Source organism: Giraffa tippelskirchi, chromosome 4 (genome assembly GCF_054371585.1).
Source record: "Giraffa tippelskirchi isolate mGirTip1 chromosome 4, T2T-mGirTip1v1.2.pri, whole genome shotgun sequence".
Lineage (NCBI taxonomy): Eukaryota > Metazoa > Chordata > Mammalia > Artiodactyla > Giraffidae > Giraffa > Giraffa tippelskirchi.
The window spans coordinates 147,012,716-147,030,144 of NC_137278.1; the positions used below are offsets into that span (position 1 = coordinate 147,012,716).

Below are 17,429 nucleotides of genomic sequence, written 5' to 3' on the forward strand. Positions count from 1 at the left end.
GCCTTGGTATAAAGCCTTTAGCTTTGTGGCTAAAAGTGTTCCACAGTCAGTTGAATTCTCTAAGTGACAATTACCCCTTTATGCAATGGGAATGATATTAACCATCATCAGCATCATTCCTCACAGGCTTATTGTGGGACTAAGTGTGTGGAGCACAGTCTGTACTTTGCGATGGCTATAGGGTGCTCAGACTCTCTCTGCAGCACAGTGAGCACTTAGAAAAAGGGAACTGAGGTCTGGCTCCCATCCTGCTAATGACCCTTGAGATGTGAGAAGAGTTGCTTGGTCTCCCTGGGCTTTAGTTTCTTTGTCAATATGATGAGAAGACTGAACTTGACATCTCCGTAAGTATTCAATTCTATATTATATAGAAGGCAGAAAAATAAAATTGGTCAACTCCAGTATTTCTCATTGAAAAACAGTCATTCATGTTTGAAGCTGAAAAAAGTTACACACCACGGACTTCCCTGGTAGTCCAGTGGTTTAGACTTCACTCTTCCATTGCTGGCATCACAGATTCGATCCCTGGTTGGGGAGCTAAGATCTCACATGCATGGGGCATGGCCAAAAAAAAAAAAATGCCACTATGAAAGCAGTACTGGGTGTGAAGCTGAATTGTGGCTGATTGACTGAGAAACCCTTGGGAAAATAAACTCTGATAGTAAGGGGTTTTTTATATAAATAGGAATAATAATAATAGTAAAAATGCCTGCTTCTCCACTGAGCATGGTTTGTTGGAACCTTTAGATTATGTGTACAAAAGAATATTGTGTTACAAAAGTAAGGTGGTATTTATTGATTTCAGTCTTAGATGATTATATCTATCATATTAGTGCTTGATATGTAAAGTTAGAGTACATGAAACAACTTCTTATTGTTTCATAAGTGAAAAAACAGAGTAACATGAGGATTCCGATGAATGGGACATAATCCCATACAAGAAAAAAGCATGTTCCTCAAAGCTAAGTTGTACTAGCTATGGCATTTGACATGGTTTGATAAATGGGCAGACATGATGTGGGGATTGCTTCTGAAACTGTGGTTTGAGTGTCTACATTCTATGCAATTGAAGTACAAAATATATTGTAATTTATTCAGTAACGCTGCTGGTTTTCGTGACAAGGATTTTCATTCTTCTTTTGAGGTTCGGTGGTAGACAGAGTTGTTCTGTGTCAGTTTTTCTCCTTGAATCCAGAGAGGAAACACCATCTAGCTGGCACTTGTCAATGGCTGGGAATGTTATGCAGGCTCTTGCTCTCCTCTTGAGCTATTAACTCCACTCTCAGTGCTGTTCTTGACACTTCTTTGCAAAGGGAAATAAAGTTTGTACTTTTCATGATAATAAAAGTAATATATACTTTTGGCAAGAAAATTTCATAAAACACCTAAGACAAAAACAGAAACCAACCATAATCCCAAAACCAGAGAAAGCAACTGTTAGTGAGTCTATGTAAATTTCTCCTTTCTATATACAAATATATAATAGAATTGTAATATACACATAGTACCACAAACTTGTTTATTGCTAATATATTATGAATGTTTTTTTATGTCATTAAAATAATTCTTTACAGAATTCATTGTCTCTCTCATCACATTTTAGTGGTCATTAATATCTTTACTGGGCTTCCCTGATGGCTCAGTGGTAAAGAATCCACCTGCAATGCAGGAGACACGGGTTCGATCCCAGGGTTGGGAAGCTCCCCTGGAAAAGGGAATGGTTACCCCCTCCAATATTCTTGCTTGGAGAACCCCACAGACAGAGGAGCCTGGCAGGCTATAGTCCATGGGGTCGTAAAAGTGTCGGACATGACTTAGCCATTAAACAGCAACAATATCTCTATTATTCAAAATGTTGCAATTGCCACCATTGTATATACATGTTTGTGTGGTTATTCAATTATTTCCTTAGGATAAATTCCTAGGAATAGAGTGTCTAGGTAAAATGGTATATTTTCAAGCATTTGTTTTATACTGTTAAATCATCTTCCAGAAAGGACATACCAATTTTGTATATTCTCACCAGTGGAGTAGAAGCATCTTTATTTCCCTGTAATAGAACTGTCTGTGGATATTATGAGCTTTTTAAATCACTGCCAATCTGCTAGGTAAAAATTGGTATCTGTGTTTATTTAGTGTTTGCTTTTCTTCTTCTGTGAATTGCTTAGTAATTATTTTTACCTTTTTTTATTCTGTTCCTATTTTAAATCTTTACCTAGAATCTATTTTGTTGTTAGATATGGTGAAAGCCTAATTATTTTTAGTATTTTTTTCTAACTATTTTTTAAAAGAATTCTACTTGCCGTCGTAACAATAACCTAAATTCCCATTTATACTTAGGCTATTTCTTGACTTTTTGTTCCATTCATCTCTCTATACCACTTCAGCACTTTTGTCACTCTGTTTTAATTACAGTAGTTTTAAAATGGATTTTGTGTCTTGACTAGAATAGAGGGTGGAGGGCTTAGAAGGAGTCATGCCTGTTCTCATTCATTTATTCTTCCAAATGGACTTCGGAATCAATCTTGTTGATTTCTAAATGCTGGTTTTCAGATTACTTAGATTCCTAACCGCACCCTGGGCCTTGCCTGGTCCCCTCCAGCCTATTCTCCACCCTGCAGCTAGCAGCATCTTCTAAAGCACAAATCTGCCTCTGTCGTGTGTGTGCTGCAGGAGCTAACAACTAGCTTCAGTTTTTCATCTCTGCTGCCACCACACACATGCATACACACACACACACCCCACACACACCACAAAACATATACATGCTATACATCATACACACCCCACACCATATGCACACACCACACACACACACCACTCACACACATCATACACATACACCACACTCACACACTCACACACACACTTGCATGCACGCTGCGCTCCTTGTACCATTGTGAACTGCCTCGCCACTTCTTGCCTTTGGACCTTTCACATGCTCTTTCCTCTCGCTGGAGTTCTCTCCTCCTTTCCCTCCCCTTCTTGTGGTAAACTCTTCATTCTGACCTCAGTTAAGATGTTCTGAGATGGATGAAACTGGAGCCCATTATACAGAGTGAAGTAAGCCAGAAAGAAAAACACCAATACAGTATACTAATGCATATATATGGAATTTGAAAGATGGTAACGATAACCCTATATGCAAGACAGAATAAGAGATACAGATGCATAGAACAGTCTTATGGACTCTGAGGGAGAAGGTGAGGGTGGGACGTTCTGGGAGAATAGCATTGAAACATGTATATTATCATATGTGAAACAGAACACCATTCCATGTTCGATGCATGAGACAAATGCTCAGGGCCGGGGCAATGGGATGACCCAGAGGGACGGGATGGGGAGGGAGGTGGGTGGGGGGGTCCAGGAGGGGGAACACATGTAAACCCATGGCTGATTCATGTCAATGTATGGCAAAAACTATTACAATATTGTAAAGTAATTAGTCCCCAACTAAAATAAATAAATTTATTAAAAAAAAAAAAAAAGATGTCACTTTTTTCTCTCTCTCCTCCTAAAGTCCAGTTTAGTCGCTCCTGTTGTGTCTTCTCTTAGTACCTGTAGCATTACCCAGGGTGGCATTTACACTGTTTTGTCAGACCCTGGTCACTGCCTGGTCTCCCCCCTACTAGACTGGCTTGATGTCTTGTCTACCATTGTCAGCCCCCCTTGTAAGCTGGCACTGAGGGCGCAAAGTCACCTCTTGTTGAAGAATGAAGCAGTGGATGGAGTACTGCTGCTCTGGTTATATCGTGTATCATCTATGACTCCATGAATTTTTTTCCTTCCAGTTCTAGGCTATACTCGTTCTATCTACAATATGGCCCCTATAGAAATTACTGCCCTCCCCTGCATCTTTGTTGTTGTCATTAATCTAGTTTATGATTTTCTTACTCAGACTAGAGAGTGGTACTATTTACTTCCTCTTCATCAGATCAACCTGAACATGATCTACACATTGCCAGGGCTTGAAGACACTGAGAACCTTCTAAGGTATGTCTGAAAGGAGGGAGAGAGATAGCTCATAACATCAACACCTTTGAGAATCCTTTTGCTTGTGTGTGTGCTAATTTGCTTCAGTTCTGTCTGACTTTGTGCAACCCTATGGACTGTAGCCCAGAAGGCTTCTCTGTCCATGGGATTCTCTAAGCAAGAATACTGGAGTGGGTTGCCATGTCCTCCTCCAGGGTATCTTCCTGACCCAGGATCGAACCCGCATCTCCTACGTCTCCTGCATTAGTAGGCTTGTTCTTTACCACTAGCACCACCTGGGAAACCCCTGGGAATCCTTTTAGGTCTTACAAAATTCTCAATTGATGACGTCTTTCGGGCAACCTCTCAGAGACCCATGACCACCACCTCTTCAGTCAGTGGGACTCATTTAGGCTCATCATGTAAGGCTCACCTCACATGTTTCACATGTAAGACTCACCTCATATATTTTGCAGTTTTCTCAGAGCCCCCACCAGCTGGTGGTAGGACCTGTGCAGATCTTTGAACTCACACATCTGACTGCATTGTCTGTTTCTGAGTTAGTTCTGTGAGGCATCAACACTATCTCAGTCATTACTGTTTCACAGAACCTGGCATAGTTAAGTGAACTGAACAAAACTGACAAACAACCCTAAAGGATTCCTACCTTAATGTGTCAGATAAAGCTGTGTTTGTCTAAAAGGAGGGGGAAGATGGGACTGTATCTGCTAGATGCACTCAGCCTACTCTAGAATATCTTAGGTACAGTACAGAAGTGTGGATGATCCTCTAAAAAAAAAAAGTTATTGCCTCTCTTTGCACTGGCATTTTTCATTGCACAATTCGCTGTAATGGTCTTCTGTTCTTATAGTATTGGGTTGGCCAAAAAGCTCATTCGGATTTTTCCGTGAGATGTTATGGAAAATCTCAAATGAACTTTTCGGTCAATCCAATATAAGGACCTTTTCCTCCCAGTGGGGTTTGCAACTATTTCCTGGCAATATTTTGTCTGTTTTTGCCTTGAAATTCAAGTAATTTTTTTCCCTTAGCATGGAAAATGTGCTTTGGGAGAACCAGAGAGAAGGTTCTCTTGAAAGATTAATGGGAAAACTTTCCATGGCTTCTTTCACTTGAATCGTTTATCCCTTGAATAGTCCTCTTTTAGTTTTTAATGCTCATATGTGGGGAAAATGATCCAGCAGTGCTTATAACAGACTATTTCATGGATGAGAGAGTTGTCCTTTCACAATAATGAAAAATCATAACTATTGATTTGAAGGTAGCCTGATTGGAAAGCCAAAGTAGAGCTTCAGTGGACAGAAGAAAGGAAAAATTCTTATTACTCCCCGCAGCAACTTTGAGAAACATTGTCTGGAATTTCTGTCCTACCTTGGGTGTCTCAGGGCATTTTGCCACATAATCTAATTATAGTTTTGAGGTGGAAAAACAAGGAATCTGTTTTTTAAAGTCTCTTGTTATTCTAAGAGTGATAAATTTATTTTTCAAACTATGCTTGTCTGGTGGTGAATCTACAAACTATTGGAATTTATTTGGTGTCAAATATGCTCTAAGTAATGTAGTTGGAATTGGGGGTCTCTGATCTAGAGAACCATAATGCCTGCCTTCAAGAACATTATATTTATTGTCAATTCAAGAATAATTGTACTTCAGTGTGGCTAGTACTAAGATAAAAGAATGCATTATGTCTGAGACCAAAAGAATATGCAGCAAATGCAGATTGGAAGATTGGAGGAGGCTCTCAGAGAAAATGACCTTTCAACTGAATTTTGAAGGCCAAATAGAAGGTATCAGGCCAAAAAAGAGTGAAGGGATAACTAGAGAGAGGCCTGTGGGTATGTAGAAAGGCACATCACATATTCAAGAGGTTACTGGTAGTTCAGGATTGACAGAAACAAGAATGATGCTCTTTAATTCTGTTTCCTTAGAGTCTGTCTCAACTTCTACTTTAATTCTTACTGATGTGACTATGCATATACAAAATTCACCTGGCTCCTTGTGTCATAAGGAAACAGATTTTGCTCATTCTCATGTATAGCGATTTTTAATAGAAAAAAGGCAGTGTGGGTAATTGGTGCAGATGTTTTCTACAACTTTTGTCTTTGAAGTTATAGACCTTCATAACTAGAAAATACAAACATTTAAAAATTAAGAATTGGATCACAGTTCAAGTGGACATTTTATACTGGATGATTACTCAGTCTTTTCTATGGTTCTAACTCCTAGAACGAGTACTTAATCTCTTCACAGCCTGCCTACTTGAAAGAGTCATTTTCTCCTTGCTACCCCGTCCATGTGGACCCACCTCAATCTGATCTCCACTTCGATGCTGCACTGTAATTGGTCCCATGACACTGATATTCTGCCCTCAGACCACCCTGTACAGTTTGCTGTTTTGTGCTGTGCAGTTTCACTAATGCCATTCTCTCTTGCTTGAAATACCCTCACTCCCCAACACACATGCCTTCTTTGTATATCTGACTGCCACTCACACTTCGATACTCAGTTCAAGCCTCGTCCAGAAAGTCTTCCTAATCCTTTTCAGCCGAGATACCTTGTCTCTGTGCTCCTGCCTTCTCCCCCATGGCCTGAGTACACTGATAGTGGTATCCTCAACTGTTAGTATATTATCATAAGAGTAAAAATACTAATAAATAGTGTAGTAAGTACTAACAAATAATATCAATGCTAATAAATGCTAGCTATGATTGTAACTAATATACTAGTGACATAACCATATTGCATAGTTGTTATTGTATATATAATATTTAATTAATAATTATAATAAATAGTTGTATATCAGTCATAGTCATAGCTAACATTTATTAGTATCTATGCAATTGGATGGCATCACCAACTTAATGGACAGGAGTTTGAGCAAGCTTCAGGAGTTGGTGATGGACAGGGAAGCCTCGAGTGCTGCAGTCCATGGGGTCACAAAGAGTTGGACACAACTGAGCAACTGAACTGAACTGAACTGATGCAATACATATGGATGTGTGTATATGTTTATTTACTACTAATAGTAATACCTGACGTTAAGCTCCTATTATGTGCCAGAAACTACTCAGTGCTTTAGATGCATTATATTATTTAATCCTTGCAGTCACACACTATGAGATATTATCCCCATTTTACAAAGAAATCAAGGCACAGAGAAGTTATGTAAAATGCCAGGGGCACAAAGCTATAAGTATTTCCCCTGGATTTGTCACCAGATATTCTTACTCCAAAGCTCCCACTCTGGACCAGCACTATACCACCTGCACTTTATGTGTGTTGTAAATAAAGATATAGGAATTCATTTGAGACAGAAAGAAAAGAAAGAAGGAAGGAAAGGAAGAAGGGAGGAAGGAAAGAAGAGAAACACACACAAAAGAGAGGAGGGAATGGAGGGATCCTAAGACATCTTAAATATAAATTGACAGATTGGTTTCATATTTTATTTCCTTGGTTCATCTTAGAAAGAACTGGTAGATGAGTGGGAATATGGTCCAAAAGATAGGAAAAACCTTCAAAGTGGAGGGAAAAGCTAATAACCTGGCTGGCTGATTCTTGTCTTACTAATTATTTTTGCTGTATTTTTTAGAAACTATATTTTAAGGCAGTCATAATGAGTATAATGGCCAAAGTACTAGACTTTGAGTGAGATGAACTAGGTTTGCATTCCAACGGGCCCATTTACCTGCACTGTCTCTCTGGGAAGTTTCTATCTCTTTCCCTCTTTCCCTCCATATATAAAATAGGAAAAGTAATACCTATCAAGGATGTTATTTGAGTATTAAATACAATGATGAATATGAACTAAATAGTTATGTGTCACATTGTCAGTGTACCCAGAATAATTTGTTTACCCTGGTGGAAGAAAATGTAAAATAAAGCATTTCTTGGTAGTTTTCATGTTGTTTTTTTAACTCTTGGCTCTCTTGCTAACATCTTACCATCACTCCCACGTCCAGCCATAACACAAATAACTCTACTTTCACATGGACAGCTACATTCGTACACCAAGACGAAAAGGTTGCTCTTGGTGTTTGTGTATGTAAGCTTATGGCATATATCTAAATGGCCCTCGGCTTTTCAGATCCGATGTGGAGTTTCAGTTAGCATTCACAAGAGCTTTTTTACTCTTTATGGTGCATTTGGATTCTGCAGCTCCTCTAGTAAAATGACGATTTATGTAGCCCACTCTTTTAAGCAGTTCAAGTAATTTATTATATCAGAGTTATGCTTGCTTAGTTATCTGTCCCAGTAATGCCCTGAAACTTGAAGTTTTATACTCTATTTATTTATGATCTTCCATTTCTCTCTCTCTTGTGTTATCATATGATAGACACTAACGCGGGGAAATTGTATAACAATTTAAGATCAGTGGAGGATTTCACTCTCTTCATGGCAGATTGGTTCCCAGGGGGCTCAGTTTTTTTAATGGACAAAATAAAAAGTTGAGATCTTTAAATTGAGTAAAATTACTTTTTTAAGCTCTGTATCTTTTTTGTAAATTAAAAAAAAAGAAAGCATAAGAACCTATCAAGGAGAGAGATATAAAATTTTTAACAAAAAATTTTGGACCAAAATGGATGAAAGGTAGTTAAGCTCTGTTCTTTGGGTATTGCATATTGTCATTAATTTCATTTGTTTAATTGTTGATAAATTGTGTGAAGTACAAGTATGCAGAGTAGATATTTATGTTTTAAAGAATAATAAGACATCCACATGCCCACCACCCAGCTTAAATTATACAATATTGGGGATTGTGTGGAGCCCCTATACTCCTCTGAAAGATATCATTGATATATATCATATGATAAACACTTGCTCTGGGAAATTGCATAACAGTTTAAGATACAAATACTGGAATGGGTTGCCATTACCTTCTCCAGGGGATTCTCCCCATGCAGGGATCAAACCTGCGTCTCCTGCATTGACAGGTGGGTTCTTTACCACTGAGCCACTAGGGAGCTGTTGTTCAACCATTACTGCAATTCATTTCCAGAACATTTTTCATCTTCTCAAATTGAAACTCCTTAACTATTAAACAATTACTTTCTATCCTCCACTTCTACCAGCCCCTGGCAATAGTCATTCTACTTTCTATCTCTATGGATTTGACTATGTACCTCATACAGTAAAACCATACAGTATTTGTCTTGTTGTGCTTGACCTATTTTCACTTAGCACAATATCTTCAAGGTTCATCTATGTTGTAGCATGTGTCAAAATCTCCTTCTTTTTAAAGGCTGAAGAATATCCATTGTTAGTATTCCATTTGTCATCAAAACACAATTTAAGTGTAGAAGAATTTATCTTTTTTTTTCTTTTATGACTTCTTATTTAAGAAATCTTATACCTAGAGGACATTAAGATACTTATTTTTTTAATTCTAGGTAAAGTAAACATGGTATCTTAGAGGATAAAATATGAACTATGGGAGAAATTTAAATTCAAAACTTCCTTTATCAGATATTTATTGAATTCTACTATATATACCAGGGGCTTCCTTGGTGACTCAGCAATAAAGAATCTGCCTGCAGTGCAGGAGCCACAGGAGATGCAGGTTTGATCGGGAAGATCTCCTGGAGGAGGGCATGGCAACCCACTCCAGTATTCTTGCCTGGAGAAGCCCTTGGACAAAGAAGCCTGGTGAGCTATAGTCCTTGGGGTCACAAAAAGTTGGACATGACTGAAGCGACTTAGCATGCCTACATGCACTATATACCAGACACTATTACAGCCCACAGATTCTTTACCCTCATGGAACTTATGTTCTTTCTAGGAGAAAGACAATAGCCAAGTGAATATGTAACATGGTGCCAGGGTGTCATGACTGCTATTAATATGAACAGAGACTCAAAGAAGTTCCTGTCCTTAGAGCTAGAGCACACTCCCAGCCCTGTGAGCTATTTGCCTAACAGAAGAAGAAGAAAATAACCTTCAACACAGAGTGAGACTGAAAGGGTACAGTGGCAGCCCATAGATGGACTTCTAATCCGGGCTTGCTCCCTATTGCTGGGTGAAACGCATGTATTTGTTAAATGTATTGATTGAATCACATAACTGGTATGATATCTTTCCCCTTGAAACCTTTTCGAGAATCTTTAAGGTTTATGCTTTACTACCCTTCTTGGGATAAACTGTTTAGAAGGAAATAATAGGATATTTTAAATTTTCCTAAAGCTAAAAGAACATAGTTCACTTCCAATCGTAATTCTTAACTCTGTGTCCCAGGAAGAGTAACTTTTCATCATTTCCAATAAAACCAGTGTTAGATTCCAGCTGAAGCACTGTAAATGGATAGCCATTTGTAAAAGAATTTCCCTATAATTAAGATGACTCTGCAGAGAAAGCTATAAAAGCAGGTCTTCCATGATTGGCTGCAAAAAGTAAAGCACTAAAATTGCTAAGTAATACTATAGATTTCAAAATTTATATGTATCTTTAGAGCTAGTCTCATAAAAGGAATGATTATTTAACAGTCTAAATTCCCGAAAATGATTTTCATAGTGGGAAAAAAATGTAACACATACCACTATACTTCTTTATCTATGAACATTAAAATGTAAATTTCACCTTGGAGCGTGTGCACAATCTTTTCATGGAATTGAATGCTAAATTAAGTGTGACAGGTGATTGTGATTAATCACTACTTATTACGAGAGGAATAGAAGTCTTTGTTGCCTAATCAAATATGTAACACAATGCAAAAGGAAAATGCAGAGATGGACCGTTTCTGAAGTAAAATATAAACCATTTCACATCTTTTGGAAATACTGAATGAAAGCATATGCATCTCCTACATCCCATCATTTGAGGGTCACCCTGGACTCGGACTCTCTTAAACTTGAAGACTCAGAGTTCCTTCAAGATAATAATCCTCAACTCTGCTGACAGCTTCACTCTGAGATGCCCAGTAGAGATGGATGAAGCCAGTGATGCTCAGGCTGGACCAGACATAACACAGGGCAGATAATAGCACAGCCTCTGAAACACAGCTTCCTGTTCAAATTCTAGTTCCATCCATTTCTTATAGCTAAGAAAATGTGAGCAAGTTATTAACTTCAGGAAATTTCTACTCTTCAATAAAATGGGGATAATCATAACTTAATCTTTACTGATTAAAAGAAACAACATGTGACCCTCTTTAGATGCTCAAAATTTATAAAATTTCCCATTTCCCTCTTTCTCCTCTCCCTCCTTTTTGATTTTTTGAATTTGAGATGCGATTTTCACTTATAAAGAGTAATCTTAAAAAGGTAGTCTTATACCTACTGTAGACATTGATAAATTCCTTAATCTGCCCTTTACTGGCCATAGAGCAGGTCATTGCACCTCTCTGAGCTTCAGTTTTCTTATTTATGAAGTGAAATTGATACCAATTCATAAGGATCATAGATTCCAGGAACTCTTGAGTGCTACACCTGATGTCAATATGTAATGGATCAGAGCACTGTGCAAATTTATCTTAAGCAATGATTTTAAACCTTGAATTGAAGTATGAGTTTCTAGAATTCTGGAAATAATGTGTTTATATTTGTGAACATGGCTTTTTCTGGAAAGAAACTCTTATCTTTCAAAACATTCTTAAAGGAGTTTATGATTCAAAAAGCTTAAAAACCACTTAGTCAACATGAGACCAAATAACTATGTAAAAAGCAAGACTTTACTGCAACCTGTTCAAATGTAATAAGGATGTATTAATATATATCTATAAGGAAAGTATTCGTAAGAACAAGATTTGTTCCTCACTGGAAGCAGACCAGAAAGGAGGATCACAGAAGGAAATATTGGCACCATCCGGGGAGGAGATGGTCTTCCCTGATAGTTCAGTTGGTAAGGAATCCGCCTGTAATGCAGGAGACCCCGGTTTGATTCCTGGATCAGGAAGATCCACTGGAGAAGGGATAGGCTACCCACTCCAGTATTCTTGGGTTTCCCTTGTGGCTCAGCTGGCAAAGAATCTGCCTGCAGTGTGGGAAACCTGGGTTCGATCCCTGGGTTGGGAAGATCCCCTGGAGAAAGGAAAGGCTACCCCCTCCAGTATTCTGGCCTGGAGAATTCCATGGACTATCCATGGAGTCGCAAAGAGTCAGACACAACAGAATGAGTTTCAGTTTCAGGGAGAAGAGGAAATCTTAGATAATTGTTTCGAACGGTCCAACCCCAATACTTAGATCATTCCTAACATAGAGGAGTATTGTCAGGCTCTTCCTGTTGCAAGGGCTCCTACTTCAACAGCGTTGCCATCGTTTAGATATAGTTCCTTTTGTTTTCATTCCCTCCTTACCCAGCAACCTTCTGTATATATTTTGTTTCCCATGTAGTTTGGCTTACAGTGAATATTCTTACACTCATGACAGCTTTCTCATTATATATACATCCATCTCAACATATACCAGTCTTCTCACTTTAGTAACAGGTTTCTCACCTCTAACAAATGGGGCCATGCTGGGTGAGCTAACAAAGCAAGTTTCTAGACCTTCAAGACAGAGGGGCTGAAGGAGAACCAGCGTTAAATTGCCAAGGAGTTGAATGCTACCACGGAGGGCCTCATAGGAGACAGGAGACTTACTGCCCCTGTGCAGTACTTCATATGTCATTTTCCATGTTGAATTTCTCCAGGAAAGATGATCTGCCTCATAAGATTATACAAGAATGAGATAAAAATGATACATGTGAAATACTAACCAGGCATTGGCCCATCTTCAGTGTAAATCACTGTTTGTTCCACTTTTCCTCTAGTTCTGTCACCTTAAAACACACACCGGTGACAATCCTCTGCTTGGATGGAAATTTCTGATTCAACCAGTACACATGGTGGAACCGCCATGCTATGATGTGTCACCAGTCTCATAGTGACAAGGAGAGTGTCATTTGTCCTTTTTTGTGTGTTATGTAGAAAGTCAGGTGGCCACAACAGATGGCTTTGCATTAAGAGAGAGAGAAATTTTGCCTCTTTCTAATGCTTACTGAATGAAGGAAAACAACAAAAAAACAGCTACACTATATGTGTGTGCTCAGTCACTCAGTCATGTCGCGACTCTGCGACCCCATGGACTTTAGCCCGCCAGGCTCCTCTGTCCGTGGGGATTCTCCAGACAAGAATACTGAAATGGATTGGCATTTCCTTCTCCCAGGGATATTCCCAACCCAGGGATCAAACCCAGGTCTCTCGCATTGCAGGTGGATTCTTTACCATCTGAGCCGCCAGGGAAGCCCATCTTTAGTATTGCTATTGTAGTCAGCTTGTGTATAGGTACTGTTTCTTTTTCTCATTATTAAATTTTCATGTTATGTTTGAATATTACCTGTAATATCTCTTTTATTCAAGCAGTAAGCAAAAGTCAATGAACAAATACTTATTAGGCACCTAAAAAGGACAAGATGTTTTGCGGGGAATAAAAATGAATTAAAAAATAGTCCCAGATGCAATGATTTTCCAATCCAGACCACACCCAAGGTAACATTAGCTTTGCCGCTTATCTTACGATCATTACCGTAATAGGAAATTTCGCTTTCTCTGTCTACTACTTTCAAAGTTATCCCAGTAAATTCAGCCAGTGTATGTGGAAATTTAGATCATGGCATCCAGTCCCATCACTTCATGGCAAATAGATGGGGAAACAGTGAAAACAGTGGCAGACTTTATTTTGGGGGGCTCCAAACACTGCAGATGGTGACTGCAGCCATGAAATTAAAAGACACTTGCTCCTTGGAAGGAAAGCTATGACCAACCTAGACAGCATATTAAAAAGCAGAGACATTACTCTGTATGGCAATCCCAATAAAATACTAAGAACAGACATTTCTCCTCCCATAGTGACTTCCATCTCTTGATGAACATCTTTTATCACATCTGAAAGTGCAATGGGGCTTCCTTGATAGCTCAGTTGGTAAAGAATCCACCTGCAATGCAGGAGACCCCAGTTTGATTCCTGGGTACAATGAGGACAGTGTACAAAAGTACAGTGAGAGGCAAAAGCAGGTCCTGCTCTGTGATTCATGAGATAGTAACCAAACCATTCCAAGGTCTTGACTCCCTTGGACTGTGCAGACTTGTAATGAGAGAATGACTCAGTTTTCAGTGTATTCCCTTAAAAGACACAGAAAGATATCCTTTATTTTAAGATGCTTTTTAAACTAACCTCTATAAGCCTTAGTTTTCTTACTGGTCAAAGGAGATCTGTTCTTTCACTCAAAAACATTATTTTTGCACAAAGTGAGTTCAAAAGTCTGTTTTTGTTCTGTCCCACAAGAGTTTAATAGAAGTCTCCCAAGTTTTATATTTGATAGAGTGAGAACCAGATCTACAAGAATTTTCAAGGGGAAAAACTTTTTAAAGTCAAATTAAGCTTGTATCATTTTAAACAAAATCTTGAACTTTTTTCATAGAAAAATTTCAAAAGGGGAATCTAACAGATGAATACATGCTTTCAAATGCAGATTCTGTGTTTATTTAAAGAATTCACTGCCTCATGGAAAAGGTAAACATCTCTGAGTGAAAATAAGCCCAGAGTGCCTTGTGGCATGTTTTTAAGTATGGTCTAGGTCTATAAACTAGGATTCCCTGATACATTCCCTGATATATATATATATATATATATATATATATATATATATATATATATATTCCCTGATATATATTGGGATTCCCTGATAGCTCAGCTGATAAAGAATCCGCCTGCAATGTGGAAAACCTGGGTTCGATCCCTGGGTTGGGAAGAACCCCTGGAGAAAGGAAAGGCTACCCACTCCAGTATAGTGGCCTGGAGAATTCTATGGACTATATAGTCCATGGGGTCGCAAAGAGTCGGACATGACTGAGTGACTTTCACTTCACTTCACAGGTCTATAAACTAGTTACTTTTTATTTTTATAAAAATAGTGTATCTTGGTACATTGTTTTAGATTTGCTTTAATAATTAACTGACTCCTTTCCCCGATGTTTTTATATGGTAGTTCTTCCAGAAATTGACTTCTATATAAAAGTCACATTTGAATGTTCACTTGAGGTAAAGCTGCAAAGCAAATATTATGACTCAGTATTATATAATGAGAGGCTTTAGAACTTCCAGGCACTGCAGATTCAATTCAGTAGAATGCAAGCTTACTGTTCTTAGGTAGGAGATGGGAAGTATAGGAGGCTGTATTAGCATTTACTTCAGGGATATTTTTTAATAAGGACAAAAATAATAATCTATGTGTTTATTAAGAGAAGATTGGTTAAATAAAATATTGTAATGCATATTATGAAATACTACTAAATACTGTGTTATGAAATACTATGCAACAGATTAAAGAAACAAGATGATTTTTTCTGCAAATATTTTTAAAGTAAAGACACAAAAGAGCATATGTATAATGATCCCCTGTATATTAGCAAATATAAATATTTATTTATCTAGTCATGAGGTATAGTTGCTTTACAGTGTTTGTTTCTGCTGTACAACAAAGTGAGTCGGCTATATGTATACATATATCCCTTCCCTCTTGAGCCTCCCTCTCACCCCTGATCCCACTCATCTAGGTCACCCCAGAGCACCGAGCTTAGCTCTCTTTGCTATACTACACGTTCCCACTAGCTATCTATTTTATAATTGGTAGTAGATATATATATCAATCCAAATCTCTCAATTCATCCCACTGCCCCCATCTTTCCCCTACCTCATGTCTACACGTCCATTTTCTACATCTGCATCTCTATTTCTGCCCTACTTCAGGGGTTTTCTGATGATGTCACTGTGCTAACTCTACAACATGCTAGCCATCACACATTAGGTTTCCTGCTATTTGTGCCATGAAGGCTTGTCAGTTCTGTGTATTACAAAGTATGAGGGATTATTACTGTAGCTGGAGTCAAACATTCTATAGATCTTGTCAACTTCCCAAGAATTTTCTAATACATTAAAACCAATATTTTCATATGGAATATGTTCATTTTGGAACAGAACCTCCTCAGGTAAACTAAAATACAACCATTCAGTTGACAACTTTTTTCCTAGAAAATGATCATTTAGTACAGAGAATTGCATTTGTCTTGCTAGCATACATACTTGCAGGAAAGGAGATATCGCTTGATTATTGTATTCTGTTTCAGAGAGTAGAGTTGACATTTCTTTAAAGACAACATTCAATAACTGATTGCTGAGCCTCTACTACTTGTGAATCTTTGGGGATATAATGGTGCAAAACAGACTTAGTCCCTGCTTCTTGGAACTTACGTTGCAGTTGGGAAAAATACATTCATCAAATAATGACAAAAATAGATCAATAGTTCTAAGCTGTGAAGATTTATATAAGAGTTTCTCAACCTCAGCACTACTGACATTTAGGCCAGACAGTCCTTTGTCGTGGAGAGCTATCCTCTGTCACAGCATCCCTGTCCTTAGCTACTACATGCCACAAGCCACCTCTCACAATCAAAACTATCTCCAGATGTCATCACACATCCTGGGGAAGGGGGAGCAGAGTCACTCACCCCTGGTTGAGAAGCACTGATTTCTATAAAAGAGAAATGCAAGGTGTTTTAAGAATATATAACAGAGAAACTGGACCTAAATTGGCCAAGCTTTCTGATAACTGACAGGAGAATGTTTATGTGAGGCTCTAACAGGAGGTTATAGCTAAGATAAAATGCTGGGGAAGGGAAAAGGGTAATGGGGAGGGGAAGGGAAAAATGAGCAAAAAATATATATATATATATATATATATATATATACACACACATATATATTAGGTCTCTTTCTGAAGGCTGGTTCTCTGAACGTGATTGTTATCCTGGCAGGTTCCACAAGGGCAGAGCCAAGCCTTCCACTCTTGTTTGAACCCCACCTGTCTTCAATGTAGGGCTGGGACTATAGAGGCATTCAAGGAATTTTCACTGAAGGCATACTGTTTATCCAATCTGTGTGCTAATTTGCTGTGCACTAAAAGATACAAATATGACCAAGCCATGTTCTCTAGTGTCTGAGCTCATGATCTGTTAAGAACAAAGTAAAGGTACCAAGTAATCCTTCTGAGAAGGAAAGTCTTCCCTGAAGAGGTGACATTTGAAGGTGAAGGGACATTGAAGAACAGTGAAGAAGAGGGAGGTTCCAGATGGATGTGCACTTCCCCAGCTGCTTCAGGGTTGCTTTCTTACCACCTGACACTTGTGGTTTGTCAGAGATTCTATCATTGCCCTTAGAACTCTGGGGCACAAAGAAGTCTAAACACTCAAATGTTGGAATTAGCACCCAATTAGATAGAGAAATTGATAGACATAGATATCCATATCTATTTATATATCTATATATCCAAATCTATCCGTGTGTGTGTGTGTGTGTGTGTGTGTGTGTGTGTGTGTTAGTCATTCAGTCATGTCCGACACTTTTTGACCCCATGAACTATAGCCCATCAGGCTCCTCTGTCCATGGAATTCTTCAGGCAAGAACACTGGAGTG

At 38.4% G+C, this 17,429-nt stretch overlaps 1 protein-coding gene across 14 annotated transcripts in view; it reads left to right on the top strand.

The window, feature by feature from the left end:
• The window catches only part of GRIP1 (glutamate receptor interacting protein 1), a 755,429-nt gene that overhangs the window by 487,117 nt on the left and 250,883 nt on the right, over positions 1-17,429 (top strand). The window lies entirely within an intron of this gene.